Source organism: Zalophus californianus, chromosome 4, assembly GCF_009762305.2.
Source record: "Zalophus californianus isolate mZalCal1 chromosome 4, mZalCal1.pri.v2, whole genome shotgun sequence".
Lineage (NCBI taxonomy): Eukaryota > Metazoa > Chordata > Mammalia > Carnivora > Otariidae > Zalophus > Zalophus californianus.
The window spans coordinates 184,104,695-184,125,362 of NC_045598.1; the positions used below are offsets into that span (position 1 = coordinate 184,104,695).

A 20,668-nucleotide genomic window follows, 5' to 3' on the forward strand; every position below is an offset into this window, starting at 1 on the left:
TTAATCTCAGGAAACAAACTGAGGGTTGCTGGAGTGGTGTGGGGGTGGGAGGGATGGGGTGGTTGGGTGATAGACACTGGGGAGGGTATGTGCTATGGTGAGCGCTGTGAATTGTGCAAGACTGTTGAATCACAGATCTGTACCTCTGAGACAAATAATGCAATGTATGTTAAGGAAAAAAAAAAAGAAGTTAGCAGGAGGGAAGAATGAAGGGGGGGGAATCGGAGGGGGAGACGAACCATGAGAGAGGATGGACTCTGAAAAACAAACTGAGGGTTCTAGAGGGGAGGGGGGTGGGGGGATGGGTTAGCCTGGTGATGGGTATTAAGGAGGGCACATTCTGCATGGAGCACTGGGTATTACGCACAAACAATGAATCATGGAACACTACATTAAAAACTAATGATGTAATGTATGGTGATTAACATAACAATAAAAAATTTAAAAAAAATGTTTGTTGCTTTAGCCACCCTGTCTGTGGTATTCTGTTATAACAGCCTACATTGACTAACACAAGAGGAAGCCCAGCCTCCACCTGCCCCACCCCATTTCTCAGAGCTGAACTCCCAATCTGAGGCTAGAACATGGGTGGAAGTCTCATCTTACAGAGATGATGGTATAAGGGTAAGAGACATCTATACATTGAGCTTCACTAAAGCATCATCCTAAGGTCTTTGAAATTTCTCATTCAAAGCCTGTTATAATAGATGGATAATTGGTTTCACCTTTGGAGCAGACCATTCTTTTGTTGTAGGAATACTACCTTTCAGATGGGAAAAGAGTAGTGCTGTCCTTCAAACTCACCCCTTCTTTCCTTGCTGCCAACCCACATACGTAGAATAAAGACCCTCTTCTGAAATGGGGAACTCTACGATGCTAAGTTTTAAGCAGCTGACTACCTATGAAAAGGTGCTTGTATCATGGGCAGAACTGAATGTCTGCAACTCGTGTTTTCTAGCAGAAGCTTACTTCTCTATGGGCTTTAGAACTGAAATGTTTCATTTGTTCTTAGATGTGTGTATATAGGGATGTCTGCATGATCATTTTCTCACAAGACACCAGGAATTGAGACCTTAAAGATGCAAAAATAATATGTGGGCCTGATCACCATCTCCAGTTCAAGGAGAACATGCAATTGACCTATATTAGATTGCTGATGTCCCACACAGAGTAAAACAGAGTTAGCAATTCCAGAATGAAGGTCACCAGCTAGATGCGTTGTGCTGCGTTTGGATGACTACCTTCTGATGGGATTGTCCTGCTGGAAGACACAGCATGCGAGACACACAACTCTTGTAAGAAGGAGGTGGGGCTTCCAGGAGGGAGTGGACTTTCTCTGCAAGAGCAAACCTGGAAACAGAGGAGAGGCATCTGAAGGCAGGCCTTAACATCAGGAAGGAGAGGGCTTTGTCCCATGGAGGACAGAGATGTACTCAGTGTCTCACCAACTGGTGTGGAAGGGAAGGCTGGCCTCTGCGTAGGGAGGGAGCTAGGAGTGGTTACAAGACACTTCTTACAGGACTAGCCTGGGGAGAGTCTCTTCCTGCAGAATATGAGAGTGGTTTCACTCAGTATAAGTACGCTGAACTGTAATTCCCTTATTACACAAGTCTGCAGGTAACTTCTGTTGAACATCACAGAACCACCTATCTTGAGGTTGTGGGGTAAAAAAGGAAGAGGGTCCTTCCTTCTTCCTGAAAGGCATTTGACCCAAGAGGGGGCTGGTGCTTCCAGAGCTGTGGTGCCAGGTAGAGACCCCTAAGTGAAAACTCCAGTGAGTGAGACATTCCAACCCAGCGGGAATGGGGGAGAGCCCCAGGGGGGGACACACGCTGGGCACCCTCACATATACTAGAGGGAAAGACCCAGGACTGGCTGAATTCCTGCCACCACTCCAGCAGGGGTCATGGGAGCAACACTGGTTTGGACTTTCCTCCTTTCTTCCCAAATATTTAAAGGTCCAACTCAATTTCTTGCCAGGCTAATCTCTCCTTAGGAAGTTGCCTGGAATACAAAAAGCTGTCTGATGTGTGGTGTTACCATCTTTTAGTTGAAAAGGGAATAGTTAATGAAACCCAGGTTTTCATAAACTTAAATTTTTTGCCCTTCACATCTGCCTTTACCCCTTTTAATAGAGAAATGGAATCTGAGATGAGCTTTTAATTAAAAATCTCATAATAATATACAAAATATCCAGGAGATAAGAAAATTAAATATTAAATATGGATTTTTTTCCTTCTCTTTTCCTCTCCACATTTCCTGTTATTTGGCGTGTGCAAAGTTTATTAGAACAATAGGAGACAGAAGATCTTTCAGTGTCAGAAAGGACAATGCTGGAGAGGGTTAATTTTGGTGGTGTGAATGTCCAATGGCCTTTTAACTCATCAGTCCAGAACCAGACCAAGGGGTGGGCACCCCCTTCTACACCTGGGGGTTTGGACACCACCACCCCACTCTCAGCTAGTCAGATAAGTGAATGACAGGCCACAACGGCAGTTGAATACCCTGGGAGGTGGGGAGGGCGGGGCTGTGACCAGGGGCTGGAGTGGACAAGGGGCCTGAATAGGGGAAAAATAGAGATTCTGGGGAGAGAAGCTCTCCTGAGAAGTAAGGTATCTCTTCTGGATTCTTTTTTGCATCTGACAAGCTACTAGTGACACTATTTGATTGTGGAACATGCAACCCCTTTTTTCCATGATGGGGGTAAGAGAGTGTGGTCACAGGAGAAATAAAAAATCTTAAATGTTTGATGTTTCTAAGTGATGTTTATTACTTTGATTCTAATGAAATTTTAAAAAGAAAAATGATAATGCCTTGCAGTTCTATAGGAAATTCCAAATATCTTGAAGTTCTTGATGAAGGGAGGATGCCTTAGTCCCTTAGTTGGCCTCCAGAGCCATACAGTCCCAGGACAGGAAGCTTTAGAAAGCCGGAACACAGACCTGCTGGTGACATTTTTTAGTATTTCATAAGCCAACTCATGGCTGGTGTCAAGTAGGGGAGATTTTAAAACCTACCATGGCAATCACTGGTGTAAAGGTTTGTGTGGCATGACAAGAGCAGGTTAACTAGTATCTCCAAGGGTGGGTAGAAGGGACACAGTGATAAGAAAGCTGGCAAACACGTCAATGCTTGTCATTGCGAATTCACAAGGACATGTTCGTTGTGTGTTTGTTTAAACCTAACCTCATTCTGAAAAGAATCTGAGGAAACCCTTACATAAAGCACAGCAAGATAAAAAATAAAAATAAATTAGAGAACTGAGGCGAAGGGAAAATAAGCTGGAATACTAAGACGAAAACAGAATTTAGAAAAGTCATCAAGCAGAAAAGCGTGCTGTGAAGTTCTGCATGATTATTCCAGTTGAGCCGCAGACTTACTTCTGAGCAGGATGCACTGATTTTCTACAGGGTAGAGGCACATAGGCCAGCCCCCAAATTAGCATTTGGACCTGTTTCCATATGGCAGGTATAGCTAGATGGAAAATTTATGTGAGCAGAGCTCTGTCCCTACTGCTGGGGGGAAGGCCACATACATTATTCCACAAGAAAAAAAATTCTAAAGCCTTAATTTTCATTTGATCTGGGAGTGTCCATGAAAAAAACCTCGAAGCCAGTTTCAAACTTCAAAGCCAGAAGCCAGATGGTGCATTCCTTTGCTCATTCAATAATGAATTGACAACCTAATGCTGCCAAGAACCATGCGAGGTGCTGGGGACAGAGAAACTGGTGGATCAGGGTTGCTGCCCACATGAAGCTGGGGGGGACAGACAGGCCAGTAACTTGGCAGGGGTGGGTGCTTCTCATAGGGGTGACTGTGGGTGTACAGAATTGGGCACACTATAGTGTAGGGGATTATGAAAAAGGCAGTCCCCAAGAGGTAGAAACTGAGATTCTTTTGGCCTCTGTGGGTTTCATTCATTCATTCATTCATTCATTCACACATTCATTCAGACCAGGGACTTACAGAGTCACATCTCCCTGAATCTTATTGTCAACTGGCACATCTTCAACCTCATGCCTCTCTAGCTTTCTATCACTCCTACTATACCTGCTTTTCAATTACAAAGAGAGAATTTGATAGACCTATATTTTTGTTCTAAGGGGCATTTCTGTTAAATTATATCTACATTTCAAAAAAATGATTTTGTATCTATTCTGTTATTTTGATTACCACAAATAACATGAAGAGAAAAATGTCCAGTTGGAAAAAGTGCTGGAACCTAAAGGAGAGCATCTTCATCATGCTCTTAGCTTTGATGTTTTTAGCTGTGTGACCTTAAATAAGCCAGTCAGCTTCTCTGAGCCTCAACAACTCACCTGTCAAATGGGGATTAACCAGTGCCTACCTCATAGAATTGAAACTAAATGAAATACTGGATGCAAAGTGCTTAGCACTCAGACAATATTTGACAAATGTTTGACAAATGCCAATTTCTCCTTGGACTAGAAATTATCTTGAAGAAATGTTTTTGTGATCGATTCAGTTTTTAATCAAACATTCTTTTTCAATGTATACCAAGCAGGGTAATGGGGTTAAGGAGAAGGATAGCACTCTGCCTACTGGAGGCAAGTCCATGACCACTAGTGCACTGGTACCCACCCTCATCATCTCAGGGTCATAGTACCTCCTTCCTAATTCCTGTTCCAGTGTAAAGGATTCTCAGAATTTCTCCGAGACCAATCTGTCAGACACTGTCATTTCCCAGTGTAACAGCGACACCAATGATCACTGCCTCCCAGTATCTTCACCCTGTATAAATCTCCTCCAAAATGTATTTACGGCTGGCACTTTGACCAAGAGAATGTGTGGTAGAAGCGATGCCATATAACTTCCAAGACTGGGTCTTAAGATATATTCGGTTTTCCTTTTCACTTCCTGGAATCCTCCCTCTTGGAACTCAGCCACCATGCTTTAGGAAGCCCAGGCCACATGCAGAGGCCACATGGGAGAGAACCAGGGTCCTTAGTCATCCGCTCCAGCTGAGGCCCCGGTGACAGCCCATACCAACTGCTAAATATGTGAGTGAGCTTTCTTAGATGTGCTAGCCCAGCTGAACTCCCTTTTGACTGCAGTTCCAGCTGGTATCACATGGAAAGGAACTGACCCATCAAGCTCAGTCAACCTACATAATAGTGAGAAATAATGAAATGGTTGTGCTTTTAAGCCTTTATGTTTTGGGGTGGTTTATTACACAGCAACAGACAATTGAAACAACTAGTGTTTGCCCTGTTCTTTGTCTCTTGTTAATCTGTCTTTGGCCAGTCTAACTTGCCAGGACCCAGCTGGAGAACATAAGAGGTGTGGAGGATGAGCTCTTTTCCTCCCCTACAAAGCCACGGGGCATATAAGACAAAATACAACCACCGATATCCAGGCTGATGGCTTTTTCTAGCACTTTGGAGGGTTGATATGCCCAGTGCCTGCCGGGATTGGGGATATAAATGTCCCCGTTCACTTGACCTCTGGTGGGATAATGCTGAGGTGTATGCAGAGGTGTGGAGGATGAGCTCTTTTCCTCCTCTACAAAGCCACGGGGCATATAGGACAAAATACAACCACCGATATCCAGGCTGATGGCTTTTTCTAGCACTTTGGAGGGTTGATATGCCCAGTGCCTGCCGGGATTTGGGGTATAAATGTCCCCGTTCACTTGACCTCTGGTGGGATAATGCTGAGGTGTATGCTCTTCATCATTTCCCAGAGCTTAACCATGGAGCTAAGCTTCCTACTCTGGGGGAACCCAAATTAAGACCTTTGTATGGGACAGACTGTAAATGGTTGTGTATGGATGTCTAGGCTGCTATGATCTCAGAACGGGTATCTGTACAGTCCCTAATATTCTCGCCACCACATAGTAAGTGTACAAGGAGAGTAATGTACATTTATTGAGCACTTGCTGGACACACACATTCTGAGCACTGTACACATATGACTCATTTAATTCTTACAACAACACGTCCAGATAGGTATTATCATCATCATCTCCATTTTGTGGATGAAGAAGCTGAGGGTAAGAGGTTAAGTGTCTTGGCCCATGGTTACTCACCCAGTAAGCAGCAGAGCTGGGATTTGAACCCAGGTTGTGTGCTAGGTTCAGCAGAGGCTACCCTGTAATAAGCACAGTGCTACACCACTTCTTACCAACATAAAGCCCTTAGCTATTAATGGAAATGAAGTGACACCAGGCTTTCAATGCGTTCAAAATATTAAAATTTAAGAGAAAAAAGACAAAGCCTGCTGTTTGGTTAAAGAGTTGTATTACCTAGCAGCTAGCTATATAAACTCAACCTGAACACGATTTTGACTTTCTCTGCATAAACCCAACAATCAAAAATGGAAGGTGCGGAGCTGCAGTCTTTGGCTCATCCTATAGGAGAGCTTTTTAATGGTCAAAAATATTTGACAATTAAACAGGCTGCTTGAGCAATTTCTTGAACACTAAGAGCAGTCATGTCATTTGTACTAGAGTTGTGGAGGGGTTTTGTGCATCCAGTGGTGGTTATATGATAAGATGTTTAAGACCCCTGCCGATCCCAAGATTCAACAACACAGATTAATTGGTGCTTATGACCCTAGACTGTTACTTGTCTGTGTCAAAGAGATATTGTGTCTCTAATGTGGAAATTAATGCCCTGCACACTTTCCTTCCATCCTCCCTTCCTTGCAGGGCTGTTACAAAGATAAGAAATAATGCATATAAAGTCCCAGGCACATAGGAAGCAAGCATGATGGGGCCATGAGGTGGTAGCTATTATGATGTAGCCTGGATGTCTGGCTCCTTGTGTTGACCACATAGAAGGTGCTGGACCTTCAGATAAATGGTCCCCTTATTTCTCACAAAAACCCTCAAGGTAGGTTTTTTTATCCTTAGGAGCCAGGACACTGGGGTTGAGAGAGGTGCCCAACGTCACACCGCCAGCCGATGGGGGCACTACATCTGCCTGATTCTAGAGCCCTTTCTGCTCCCTCTGTGCAGCCCCTGAAGGGCACCAATCAATTCTTATCCATCACGACTCAGGATCTTTTCTAAAACAACCTCTCCTGACTTTCGGCAAGAACAGCAGGAGAGACTTAATTGAAAGAAAGGGTATTTTGCAGGAAGTAAAGGTTGTCATTTTGTTCCTTTGACTGTTGTTGGTCCCTAAAACATACACACGATTAATGAACTCACTGTAAGCAATCTTTCTGAATTTTTTTTTCCCTGAATCCCACAGAAATTGTGATTGTTTTATAGTAACTGCTGCTGTGACACGAAGTGCCTTTAGCAAACATCAAACGTGGTTAATGCCTTCACCAAGGGGACAGCTGCCTATGGAATAACAGCCCAGCCAGGTGGGATCGCCAGCAACAGCCTTGGCCTCATGATTGAGACCTTTGAACATCAGCTATAACCCGGCCCAGGTGAGCTTCACTTGGAATCGAATGTATTGAAATGCAACTTAAAAATATTAGTTGGGCAGTTTTTGTTTTTTGTTTGTTTGTTTGTTTGTTTGCAAAGGGGGTTTTTTACTTTATAATTTTGCTTAACATTCTTCAAATTGCAGCCCTACAAAATAGGATGGAAGACTCCAGGCCTGCTGTAGGAACGCTAGTTCCCGATGCTCACCTTGGGCAAGTCATTTAGCTTGTTTGGCCCTCCAGCTTTAAGGAATAAAAGGAGGATGGGGAGAAGGGAAGGAGAAAGAAGAGAAAAGGAAAGCGAGAGGTCCAAGGATAGGAGTTGGAGGCAGGAGGAAGAAGAACAGAAGGAGAAGAAGACACAAGGGAAATCCCAGAGACTGGACATATTCCTCAGGCCATCCTGCATCAGAAGTCTGGATTCTCTGGTGATGTGTGAACCTTAGTTTCCCGTGTCTGACACTGTGGCTGACCCAGGGTCTCAGGGCTCCCCGTCTGTTCTTGTAGACAGGGCATGCAGATGAGCCAGGTGACAATACTATCATCAAACCCCAAATCCCCTCCCATCCCGGCAAGAGCAGAGCTATGCTATCTGACCTAGAGCTGTGGGAGCTGGGAACTGCTGCATACCATGTGAAGGCAGAGCAGGAGAAGTCCCCGGCCGCATGTGCAGCAGCGCTGGATACGGGATGGCTGTAGCCCGTGGAATGTGGGAGGGAACATGTGCCGCTTCTTTCAGAATCCCCATCCTTCATCCTGGTCCCAGAGCGAAGTCCCAGTGCAGGAGAGTCACAGCCAGAACAAGGTCACAGCTGCCCCGGGAGAGCAGGAATGAGACATACACCTTGTTGTGTGAGCCGCTGAGAGCTGAGGGTCGTGTGTCTTTACAGAATTACTGTGTCATCCCAATACCTACTGGTTATAGGGAGCCTCGGGGATAGGAAAAATCACATGCTACAGTACGTGGCAGGGCTCAGGGGTCCCTCGACTGCACCAGGCATGCCTGGCTCCAAGCTCCCGCTCCTGCTGCGGTGGTCCCTGCAAGCACATTCACGCTGCGGGGGCCTCTTCTCCTCCCAACTCAGGCTCACCTGACCTCCTCTTAGTTTCTGATCCCAGGTAGAAGCCAGACTAACCTCACCTCCCCGCCCACCCCAGTGGCTTTGTTCTTAGCTCTGGACCCATAGAGAATGCAGGAACTCTCTGTGTAACTGTAGCTCTCCGGAGGCACAAAGAACTTGCCAGAACACTGTGTTAAGAGACCTGGCTAAGCTTTAGCCTGGCTTCTACCTGAACTAAATTGCGCCCCTAAAGGTGTCTCCAAGCTGAGTCAAGGCTGCTAAACAACTAAATCTATGTTGTCCCAACCCACATTGCCAAACCATGCTCAGTGAATCTTTACTTAGTTGCCTTCTGTGATTTTCCATTTCCCCATAGCCCTGCTAGTCCCTCCTTGTTTGCTCTCCTACTTCCCATGGCCTCCTCTTCTCCCCTCTCTATTCTCCCTTAGAAACCTCATCTCCCTTTCTTAGGTAGAGTTGAGCTCAGTGTAGCCTGGGGTCTTGCTCCCCTCCTACAGTAGTCGGAGCAAAGTCTGTCTTGCCACCTTCAACAAGGGTCCAGTGTGCTTCTCTTTGACACCAGGGACCCCAGTGTCAGGGAAGTAGGTATCTTTCCATCAAAGGACACCATTGCCCCCCCCCCTACATGCCTTTGCATGCAGCCAGCTCTGCTCTGGGGGTGGGAGTCCTCTCTCCCATGCTCTGCCCAAGGGACTCTCAAGACGTGCAGCCCGAAGTCAGCCTCGGAATAGGGCCCTCATCCTGGGGAGGGAACAGCCAAGCGGAGCATTGGGCACTTGACACCTGGTGAGTAGGAAAGCGAAGGAGGTGTGGATATTCCAGGTAGAAACACCAGCTGGAGAAAAGGTCTAGAAGGAAGAAAAAAAGCACGCAAGCAGAAAAATGTTAAGACATTTTAAGACAGGCCAGGCAGGAGATGAGACTATAGAGCTGAGCATGACCGGAGGCACGGGAAGGTTGTAAGCAGGCACAGTCAGAGGCCTTCATCACAGGATGGCTGGGAGAAGGGGATGGTGGAGGAAAAAAAATCCATCTTACTGACTTCTCCCTACCCAGCCTTTAGCACAGTGAATGGCACGTGGCACTCAATGTACACAGCTATTCCCTAATTCATTAGCAAATGTCTAAATGCTAACATTTACGAAAGGGCCTCATACTCGGCTAGGTATTGGAGAAACCTGCCTCATTTTATCTTCAAAACAAGCTGATGGGAGAGACTCTGTACTTATCCTCATTCTACCGGAGGTCGGGCGGCGGGAAGCTAATGCTTCATTTGGTTTCATAATTCACTCAGGGTTGCAGAGCAAGAAAGTGGTAAAGCCAGAATCTGACCCCAGGGGTCATCTTTAAAGCACCCGCATTCCTAACTCCCCAGTGTTCCCCAAGCTCCCTGAAGATAAAAATCCTCCAAGGCACTCCTTAAACTTACAGATCGCTGGGGGCTTCTCAGCTGGGCCCCCAAAGCCTGCTACTTTTTCAAGTCTGTTCATTATGACAGGAGTACCGGGTGATGCTTATCCTCAAGGAAGTCTGGAAAAGAGGGCTGGGGTGGGGGGATAATGAATCCTTGTTGAACTGGCCCAGAAGGTGACAAAAGCGCCTGGTGAGACATGACAGTGCCTCACTGAAAGCTGACTGGCACGAAGAGCGGGTGCGGAGCTGGGAGGCATGCCAGCCCTGACAGAGGAGGAGGAGAATGCCAGGGACCCCGGTGTCAGTGCCCCCATCTAAGCAGCAGGCAAGGCCAAAAGAGACGGAGAAGAGTCCTCGGGTCACCCCCGAGCCATCACTGAAAACATCCTAAACTTGCAGGAAGACCTGGGCACTGCCCAGCAGCAAGGAGTCCTCTGGGATCCTTCTCTGGGGTACAGGCCCTGTGTGAGCCAAGTCAGTCCGCTGCGGATGGGCTCCCAAGTCTGCCCAGACACAATCGAGCTCACTGTCTGGGACTCTTTCCCCCTGGGTGACTTGACCCTCTCCTTAAAGCAGCCCCACCCATCCCCGGGTGCCATCCCTGGGCTTCAGACAAGGCGCCCTGAGGCTCCCAGGGTTTGGTTGGTGATGTTCATCCCGTCCCTCTTTGCTTTGTTTTTCTCTTCAACCCTGTCTGGGTTCCCTAGGCTCCCCACCCTTGATGTCATCCCCCATGTCTGGCCACATTCCTGACCTCTCACCTTGACAACTGACTGCGGTTTTCTCTGTCTGAACTGCAGCATCTATAAGGACTCTGGCTCAGACACCACAATCAAGTTTCTCTCCTTCCTCGTGGAGCCCACCTCCTGAGCCCCGCCCACCCCACCGGTGCCTGTGGACCTGCCACACCCTCAAAGACTGAGGCTCCACTGGGAAAAAATCCATTTGCCACAAACCCAGAGCCTTTCTTTCTTTCTTCTTTTCTTTCTTTCTTTTTCTTTCTTTCTTTCTTCTTTTCTTTTTCTTTTTCTTTCTTTCTTTCTTTCTTTCTTTTTCTTTCTTTCTCTTCCTTTCTTTCTTTCTTTCTTTCTTTTTCTTCCTTTCTTTCTTTCTTTCTTTTTCTTTCTTTCTTTCTTCTTTCTTTCTCTTTCTTTCTTTTTTTTCTTTCTTTCTTTTTCTTTCTTTCTCTTCCTTTCTTTCTTTCTTTCTTTTTCTTTCCTTTCTTTCTTTTTCTTTCTTTCTTTCTTCTTTCTTTCTCTTTCTTTCTTTCTTTCTTTCTTTCTTTCTTTCTCTTTCTTTCTTTCTTTCTTTCTTTCTTTTTCTTTCTTTCTTTCTTTTTCTTTCTTTCTCTTCCTTTCTTTCTTTCTTTTCTTTCTTTCTTTTTCTTTCCTTTCTTTTTCTTTCTTTCTTTTCTTTCTTTCTCCTTTCCTTCCTTCCTTCCTTCCTCTCTCCCTCCCTCTGTCCCTCTCTCCTTTTCTTTCTTCCTTTCTTTTTCTTTCTTTCTTTTCTTTCTTTTCCTTCTTTCTTTTTCTTTCCTTCCCTCTCTCTCTCCCTTCCTTCCTTTCTTCCTTTCAAGATTTTATTTATTTATTTGAGAGAGAGAGAGAGTGAGCGTGAACAGGGGAGAGGCAGAGGGAGAAGGAAAGAATCTCAAGCAGACTCCCCACTGAGCGTGGGAACTCTATCTTACAACCCTGAGATCATGATCTGAGCCACCCAGGTGCCCCCAGGGCCCTTCCCCCCCAACCCCAGGGCCCTTTTTAAAGGCCATGGCCAGTGTGAGACTATTCTGGTGGGGGCACAAGTGATTGTGATTGGAACATACTTTGCCTAAATCAAAGCTTTTTACACATAATGTGCAAATTACCTGAGGAGCTTGTTAAAATATAGATTCTTGCCCGAGGAGGGGGGAATGGACAGGTGGTGGAGAGTCTGTGCTGTTAACACACACTCAGATGATCTCAGGCTGCTGGCCCAGGGCCCTCATTTTGAGTGGATAGGCAGGACAGATTCTCAGGCAAACTCAGCAGACAGAGGCCGTGTCACCTGGAAGCCCACCCTGACCTCCCACCCCGGCTCGCCTGGGTTGGGTGTCCTTCTGGCACCTCTGCAGCAGCCCACTCTGCCTACGATCTCTGTGGTAATTACCACCTACCCAGCAACAACCAAGAGCTCTCTGAAGGCAAGACTGGGATCTTCTGGTTCTCCCTCCCAGGCTCTGGCACATTTCATATTAGCATTTGTTGCTTGAATGAATGAATGAATGAATGAATACAATATGTCTAGGTAGACGAAGTTAAGTGTACCAAAGACCTAGAGCAAGGGTCAACAAACTTACCCTGTGAAAGGCCAGATTGTCACCATTTTAGGCTTTTCAAGCCATAAGGATTTCTGTCACAACTGCTCAGCTTTGCCGTGGACCCTACATATATGAATGGGTGTGGTTGGGCTCCAATCAAACTATTTACAACATAGGCTGTGGGTTGGATTTGGCCCAAGGATCATAGTCACTGGCCCCCTGGCCTAAAGAATTTTCTTTTTAATTTGGACAAACATTCAAGTCGTTCAAATATGGTTATTTGTGCTTCATGATTTTTTTATAGTGTCAACCAGGTTTTTTTGTTGAATTATATCAGGTATACAAAGATTATTGGGTAGAGGATTGACTTATTTAATCCTCTGTAAAATGAGAGCAAGACCCATAGACTCCAGGTCCCTTGATTCAGGCTCTGACACTCCCACCTAGAAGAAAGTGGTGTCCCTCTGTGCTTAACTGAAAATGGAACTTGGCTTTCCTCGCAGACCTGGCCTTGGTTCACTCTTCCAGCTCTTGGCTTTGCTCTTGGCTCAGGAAACAAGGCCTAGGCTCTAGCACAGGGAAGCCATATCTCCTTATGGGTCTGTAGCCCAGCCCAGCCCAGCCCAGCCCACTCTCTGTGACCATCTGAAGGAGCTCAGGTAACTGTGGTCAAGAGAGGAGCTGGTAGGACACATGACATGGGAGGCAATCTGTCCACATCCCTTTCTCCACCTCCTCCCGCTCCTCCTCCTCCTCCCATTGTCTCTGGAGGAACACGTCGCTGCCTGCAAGATGCTGGTTGGATAAAAGGGATGGCAGGGGAGACGAACCATGAGAGACGATGGACTCTGAGAAACAAACTGAGGGCTCTAGAGGGGAGGGGGTGGGGGGATGGGTTAGCCTGGTGATGGGTATTAAAGAGGGCACGTTCTGCGTGGAGCACTGGGTGTTATACGCAAACAATGAATCACGGAACACTACATCAAAAACTAATGATGTAATGTATGGTGATTAACATAACATAATAAAATAAAATTTAAAAAAAAAGGGGATGTCGGTCAGGCAAGGTTTCTTGGCTTCCCTGGGAGAGTGACAAGAAATGTAACAAGCTCACGGATCACACCTTCTTGTCCAACTGTTCCCACCAGATTGGCTTCTCACTTTGAAAGATTGCCCAAGCAGGTGGCACAGGACAGAGACACCTTGGCGATGTAGTGCAAACAACTTCCACCGTAATCCGACATCCTCCAGTAACACTCGTCACTTCACACATTTCTCAGGGAGCCCTTTTCCCTACTCCCTGTTTCCCAGAATCAGATCCGCGCAGACCTGTGAGGTTTTCACCAGTCCAAGGTGAAATGAGGAAAAGCATCTGGGAGCTCTCTCTTGTTACACTGTAAGTGAATCCTCTGTTGTTTCAATTCCTGTCCTTCAGAGCATTTGTCCGAATCATTAATTATAGATTTATGTAGATGGCTCCCTACAAGCTGATATTTTCCATGAGAAAAGAACCGTGTTTGTTTGGTTCACCTCTGGATGTCCAGGAGGAAGGGTGATTTTCAAAATATGGCACAGCGGGTCCTTGCCAATCAGAGCAGAGGAGGGTCAGTTCGCTGTACCAGGGGGTTCCAGATGATCAGCCCTGCCCAAAGCCAAGCATGGTGCCCGATATGGGCTAAATTCTCCACCAGCATTTTGGAATGAACGCATGAGTGTAGTGTGTTTTTCACAAAGCTAAGTTAGTCAATTTAAAGAACTGAGCTTTGTTCTAAGAGTATGCTTCGAAATCAGAATATTCTTTCTAAAAGAAATTAGAGTGGTAGTAGATAGTAGAGTTTGTGTGGTTTTCATTTAACGTGTTATTTAGTAAAACTTTTAAACAATTGGCAAACCTTGTCAGACCCCAAATTATTTTGAAACATTGAAAATTTAACAAATCCAGGGTTCAGGGAAACTCTGCCCTATTCTATCTTTGTATTATTTTTGTTGCTGTTATTAAGGTATAATTCACAAACCATAAAATTATTATGCACCCATCACCGCTATCTAATTCTAGAATATTGTCACCACTCTACAAGAAACCCAGCACCTGTGAGCAGTCAGTTACATTTCTCCCTCCCTCCTCCCCTGATAATCACTAATTTGCTTTGTGGCTCTACAGATTTGCCTATGCTGACCATTTTGTATAAATAGAATCACAAAATATGTTGTCTTTTGTGTCTGGTTTCTTTCAATTAGCATGATGTTTTCAAGGCACATCTACACTGTATCATTACTTCATTCCTTTCTATGGTTAAATATTATTCCTTTGTATGGATATACCACATTTGTCTATCTATCAACCAATTCGGTTGTTTCCACTCTTTGGCAATTTATGAACAACACTGCTGTGAATATTCATATACAAATTTTTGTTTGAACACTTGTCTTAATTCTTTTGAGTATACGCCTAAGAGTAGAACGGCTGGGTCGTATGGTAAATCTACGTTTGACTATAGGAAGAACTGCAAATTGTTTTACAAAGTGGATGCACCATTTTACTTTCCCACCAGCAACGTATGAGAGTTTCAATTTCTCTACATGCTGACACTTGCTATTGTCTGTGTATTACAGCCATCTGCCTCAGTTCAGGCTGCTATAATATAAACACAGTAGACTGGGGATCTTAAACAACAAACATTTGTTTCTCAGAGTTCTAGTTGCTGCAAAGTCCAAGATCAAGGTGCCAACAGATTCAGGATCTGGTGAGGTTTCTCTTCCTAGTTTTCAGGTAGCTGTTTTCTTGATATGTCCTTGCATGCAAAAGAGAGAGATCATCTCTCCCATGTCTCTTCTGATAAGGACACTAATCCCTCCACCCTCCACCCTCATGATTAATCTAATTGCCTCCAAAAGCCCCACCTTGTAACACCATCACACTGGGGATAGGGCTTCAGCCTATCAATTTAGGGGGGACACAAGCATTTAGTCCATAATACCATGCTAGAGGGTATGAAGTGAAATTTCATTGTGATTTTGATTTGCATTTCCCTAGTGGCTAATGATGTGAAGCATCATTTCATATGTTTATTGGCCATTTGTATATCTTCTCTGCAGAAATATCCATTTAAATCCTTCGACCATTTTAAAAAATAGGTATTTATCATGTTACTGAGTTGAAAGAATTCTTTATGCATTCTGAATACTAGTCCCTTAACAGATATATAATTTGCAATTTTTTCCCTTTCTGTGGGTTGTCTTTTAACTTCCTTGATAGTGCACAAGTTCTTTGTTCAAGTTTATTTTAATGAATAATTTATTTAATGAATATTTCTATTTTTTTCTTTCTTCACTATCCATTTAGTGGTATATCTAAGAAACCATTGCCTGATCCAAGATTGCAAAGATTTACATCTATCTTTTCCTCTGAAGGCTTTATAGTTTCATCTTTTATGATTTGATCTATGATTCGTTTTCAGTCTATGGTTCGTCCTGAGTTGATTTTTATATACTGTGTGAGGTAGGGGTCCATTCTTTTGTATATGGGTATCTAGTTGTATCAGTGCCACTTTTTTTTTTTTTGAAAAGACTATTCTTTCTCCAATTGAATTGTCTTGATATTCTTGTTACAAATCAGTTAACCATAAATGTTTGGACTTATTTTTGGACTTTCAGTTCTATTCCATTGATCTACATGTCTATCCTTATGGTAGTACCACATTGCCTTAATAACCTGTAGATTTCTAGTGAGTTTCGAAATCAGAAAGTGTAAGTCCTTCATCTTTGTTCATTTTCCATCTTAGATTATCTTGGCTTTCTGGGAATTTTGCATTTCCTTGGGAATTTTAGGATCAGCTCATCAATTTCTGCCATACACTATTTTACTGAAGCTTTGCCACAGTTCTCAATTTCTCTGGATAAAGTTGATGACTCAGGTCAGGACCTGGAGGGAGTGCATGACAGGGCCTGACCAGAACCAGGACAAGCTCTTGCTCTGGCAAAACTACTCAGAGAAGCCTGCGTGTATGGGGCTCTACTCTGATAATGTGAAGTTTCTCACTTTGAATTCTACTTGTTACAGAGCCACTGGTCCCCCAATTTCCAGAAAACCTGCCCTTCCTATTCCCTCTGTCCAAAGAGAAATGCCAGTGCTAAAGGATCTCACCACCAAGGATACCCAAAGCACACTGTGGCTGCCTATCATGGCACACCTTGCGCTATTATCACTGTTTAGTCTTTTTCTCATTTACCTTAAGCCCCATGAGAGGAGAGGCCATGTCAAGTGTCTCCTGGCCCACTAACCCAGCTCGATCCCCACTTGTTCCAAGCAACCATGGCCTACAAAGTAGAGACAGTGTTCTGGACAATTTCCCAGACCTCTAGTGTATTTTTGACCAGATTGTTCTAAGCTTAAACTCTTGCTGGACTTAAACTCATGACTCTGCAATCACAGCCTACATCTTCAACTCTGACAACTTCTTCTCCCTGTCCCCCAAAGATAGGTGAGTCTGTGCTCCCCCAAACTTCAGCTATCACCTCTCCACCACACCCTTCAAGCTGCCAGCTTGCCCCTGATTTGGCCAAAGTTAAGAGAAACCAAACCCACATCCAGCTTTTCAGTTAGTGTCTGGACCAGCCATAGTCTACTCTCCTTATCCTATCAAAGGGTCACAGGTGATTGTTCTTAGGGGGCAGTCTGAAGCAAGGGTCAGTGGGAGAGGGAGGAGAGTGATGGGTGCCCCTCAGAGGAAGCCTCAAGAGAGAGTTAAGGAGAACTTTGTGGGTGTGGAATCTGAAAAAGTGAACTTCTTTTGAAAGAGTGCAGAAAGTGTTCCATAACTCACAGAAGACATTCATTAACTAATTTGAGCCATGGACTGTGCTAGGAAATGTGGGAATGTGGACTCAGTTTTGCCCTCATGGATCATCCAACATTAAAACATACAAGTCATTTCTAAATTCTAGTGTAGTAAGTGCTGCAGAGAAAAAGTTCAGATGCTATTACAGCATACATGACAGACACTGTGGTCTGGGTAGCCCAATAGCTGTTCCCACCTGTACCCCCCCTACCCACACTACCACTTTTCCTCACCACCTTCCATTGTGGAGGCTGGAGAGCCTGATACTTACCCAGCCTCTCTTGTAGCTAGGAGCGACAATGAGATGTGGTGCTGTTCAACAGGATGCAAAGGGAAGACCGTTGGACACTTCTGAGAAAGCTTTGCTTTCCTAACGAAGAGGACATCACCATTTGGAATTGCTTCTGCTCCCTTTTTATTGCCTTAAACATGGTGTGATGCCTGAAGCTGTATCAGCCACTTTGCAACCATCAAGTGACAAGCATGAAAATGAAGAGACTAAATGATGGAATGGAAAAGTAAGACAGCCTGGAGTTTCTGGTGGCCTCTTTGAACAACCAAGCCTCTGCCCACATTAGCAATCACCTACCTCCAGAGTTTGTCCTCTAGGACCGCTAGAGAGAGGGGTCAGAGATGGTGTCACCTGGATGTCCTCCATTGCTTTGTGCAGCTGCCTGCACATGGCAGCGGTTCAGTGAATATGTGGTACACTGGCCAGCAACTCCTTGTATCTCATGCAGCCCCCAGTACTTAATTTAAACAAGACTGCCTGGCTGCCCAGGCACTGAGAGGTGAGGACCTGCCCAAAGTATCAGGCGATTACTGGCAGAGCTAGAAACAAAGCTTTTTCATTACCTATAATTGTCCTTCTAAGGTGGGGTCCTTCTCTGGGCTCTGGTAAACAGCCTTACTTTTACTGTACAGCCGCATACTCCCAAGGTCTCAAGGTGCTTTGCTTCCTTCCAGAAGAACGCAAGACATTTGCAGGGAAGAGAGGAGATGATAAATTCACAGAACATCCGTGTTCAAAGACATTCTAAAACCTCCCAGCTTGGGAGTATAAATTGGTGCGACCGACTTTGCAGAGCCATTTGGCAATCGCTAATAAAGCATATGCATAAGCAATTCCCAGCTATCCACTCATAGGTATACTCTTCAGAGGAACGCTTTGATGTGGGCATAGAAGACAGGCACATAGAAGTTCATTGTCATGGGTTTTGTAAAAGCAAACACATTGGAAACTCCCTAACTGTCCTTCCATAAGGGACTGTATCAATGACTTACGGTCTTATGGTGCAATGGGATCCCACACAGAAGATAAAACAAATGTACTGATACATGGGGGATGGGGGGATGCAGGTATATCTCAAAGCATACTGCTGAGAGAAAAAAGCAAGTTACAGAAAGATGAAAGAGACTGGATTGCTGCTTCAACCAGGTCAGGCTGTCATAATAAAATACCATAGACCATACTAGGCGGCAAAAACAACACAATGCTTTCTCACAGTTCTGGAGGTGGAAGTCTGAGATCACTATGTCCTCATGTGGCCTTTCCTGGGGTTCAAATCCCATCAGACCAGGGCCCTTCCTTCACAACCTAATCACCTACCAAAGGCCCCACCCCCAAATACCATCACATTGGGGGCTAGCACTTCACTATGTGAATTTTGGAGAAGACACAAATAATCAGTCTATAACAACTGCTAATTCCTGCCCCCCACTTGGCAGATAGGAGGACTCAGCATTTTGGGGGGTCATAAGCTTGCCTACAGACACCCAGCCCATAGATAATAGAGCAAGTCTCCCTAACCTCAGCACCAGAGCAGGGATAGCCATACCATATTAGTCTTCCCCATTCCATATTGGTCTTCATCAGCCATGCCCATTCCAACCTGCCACCATCATTTTACTTGTGAGAATGTGTATTATCATTACTTTTTTCCATAATGCTGCCTACTATTCTTTCCTACCCCACCCACTTACCTGGGATTCAACTGGGACATTTGTACTCTGCACCCTCTCTTACCTTTTGGAAGGAATTTTTCTTTGTCTCTTCGGTGTGCCTGTGTGTCCCTGTGCCTTCTCCCAGGAGCTTCTAACACATGTATTCAGCTAGCCTACCAGTATTTGTTGAGTGCCTATATGCCAGATACTGTACCAACACTGGGGACTAAAACAATAAGATGTGGTTTCAGCTCTAAAGAGTTTGGAGTTTTGTGGTAAATAAATGTAAAACCCTCGCTCTATGCCAGACACTATTCTAAGTGCTTTACTGAAATGGATGTATTTAATCCTCACAACATTATCAGTCTCATTTCACAGATAAAAATACTGAGGCAAGGAGGTTTAGGTCAGCTTCCGAAGGTCCCACTGCTAGCAAGTGGCAGAGGCAGGATTTGATTTCAGGGAATCTGGCTCCAAAGTCAAGTAAGGATAAAAATCCCCAGGATATGTAAGCAGACAAAGACGGGGCACTGTGCTGAGCTGTAAGACCCAGTTCTCTGGAGGCCGTGGGAACCCAGAGGAAGAAATGTTCTTGGAAGGCTGCCTTGAGGAAAGGACCTTTGAGCTAATTCATGAAAAGGGCCAGAATTCATCCAGGTGAAATTGGACAGATATTCTCCAGACGAAGGGGAAAGCACATGCAAGGACCTAGGGTATGTGAGGGAATAAATATGTTCAGGGTACTATGAGATATTTGATGAGGCAGAGTCAGGACTGAAAGAGGGAACATGCAATCCATCCATTTTAAAATTCTTGCTCTATTTTTTTTTTTAATGAGGCAGCACAATGTAGTTTAGTTGCTCTAAGTGCCCATGTTTTAGACCCAAGGACTGTTTGTGTTTAAATCTCAACCCCAAAGCTTCTTAGCTTTGGATCTCACGGTATCTCATTTCCTCACCTCTAACATGGGGATAACGAAGTTCCTGCCTCAGAGTTGGGGTGAGAATTGAATGAATTAATATAGAGCTCTTAGAACGAAGTGGTCTTTGTCATCCTCATCACCACCATCATTTGGCTCACTCATTCGTTTGGCATACTTGTCATGTCCCAGGGTCACGTGATACAGGATGGAGTTGTGGGGGCAAGTCCTGCTCTTCCCACTCAAAAGTAAATCCAAGGCTAGTGAGGGGAGGGAGTACTTTCAGCCTGTCACTTGGAGTAGTGCAAAACGGCCCCACATGTCCTTTTCTGATGACAGCAAGCAAGGCCACTGCTGAAAGACAAGGACTTCTATTAACAAGGAGCACAAAGGAGCTGGGCATATTAACGTTTGACTTTGCAGAAGGAGAGACAAGGGCACAGACGGGGTCTCCGAGGCAGATATGGCTCAGTGGAGAGTGGCTGGCTCCCCAGGGGCCTCCCACAGCAGGTGACCCTGGAGCCCGCAGGAAGGACCCAAATAGTAATGATCTCAACATTATCAGCATTGCTATTTTTAACAATCGGGTCCTAACTTATATTTCTAGGATGTTTTACTTTCAATGGGCACTTCTGTTCATTAGTTTCTTTAAAGCTCACCATACTCTTGTGAGTAAGTAGAGGCTGGGCTTATTTTTCCTATCTTGATTAGCAAACTGAGGACCAGTTACATGACCTACTAAGTGGTAGGGCTAGAACCATAATCCAGACTC

At 44.9% G+C, this 20,668-nt stretch overlaps 2 long non-coding RNA genes across 3 annotated transcripts in view; one reads left to right on the forward strand and one right to left on the reverse strand.

Moving 5' to 3' along the window:
* Positions 1-1,239: 1,239 nt before the first annotated feature.
* The window catches only part of LOC113938965, a 38,483-nt gene continuing 19,054 nt past the window's right edge, over positions 1,240-20,668 (reverse strand). Inside the window, exon 4 of one of the 2 annotated variants that reach the window (XR_003525083.1) lies at positions 1,240-1,350. This is a non-coding gene — a long non-coding RNA (uncharacterized LOC113938965). Of the gene's footprint in view, positions 1,351-19,879; positions 20,251-20,668 lie in introns of those variants that run through there. The other variant, XR_003525076.1, reaches the window with a different exon arrangement.
* Positions 6,910-13,459, forward strand: LOC118356881. The gene is made up of 3 exons (XR_004820003.1): positions 6,910-7,110; positions 7,218-7,404; positions 13,344-13,459. It is a non-coding gene; the product is annotated as an uncharacterized LOC118356881 (long non-coding RNA).